This window comes from Mastomys coucha, unplaced genomic scaffold (assembly GCF_008632895.1).
Source record: "Mastomys coucha isolate ucsf_1 unplaced genomic scaffold, UCSF_Mcou_1 pScaffold5, whole genome shotgun sequence".
Taxonomy (NCBI): Eukaryota; Metazoa; Chordata; class Mammalia; order Rodentia; family Muridae; genus Mastomys; species Mastomys coucha.
Genome location: NW_022196911.1, coordinates 83,299,039 through 83,299,841, shown reverse-complemented (window position 1 = coordinate 83,299,841; position 803 = coordinate 83,299,039).

Genomic DNA, 803 nt, shown 5'->3' with positions numbered 1-803 from the left:
AAAAAAAAAAAAAAAAAAAAACAAAACAAAACAAAACAAAACCCATATACATATATATATATCTCATATATATTATATCTCATATATATAATCATATATATATATGATTGTTTATGTGACAACTAAATTCTCTTTATCAGTTTAATGGTTCAGGGGGAAAAAATCTCTACCTTGTTTTATTCTAAATTTTGTTTAGTTCAGCAATATTAGAAGTAAATTTTCATGAGCTGTTTTTCTTTTGTTTATGATTTATTTATTTATTTACTACTTATATGAGTACACTGAAGCTGTCTTCAGACACACACCAGAAGAGGGCATCAGATCTCATTACAGATGGTTGTGAGCCACTATGTGGTTGCTGAGAATTGAACTCAGGACCTCTGGCAGAGCAGTCAGTGCTCTTACTGGCTGAGCCACCTCTCTAGCCCGAGCTGTTTTAATTCTGCTAGGATTCGTTTTAGTATTTTGGCCTTTGGGACTGTAATCATTTAGAAGCTTAATCCTGTGATCAGTTTCTTAAGCATGCCTGTCCACTAGTTACTGTAGTGTTTTGTATCTAAGTGTCTTCTGTTTGACCTTGGGATTTCTTTGTCGATTTTGGAGCTGGTGCTCAGTGGCAGACACTCACCAAATCTGTACAAGGAACTGCCACGGACCGGGATTTCTCGCGGGGGTCCCCTATTCCGCGGGACTAGGGATTCTGGCCAGGTGGGCACGGGATTCGGCTTTTGACATACAGACTACACACGGGTGGTGTAAAATCTGAGTGTATTTCTTTTAAAAATGACATGAGGCTTTTACAA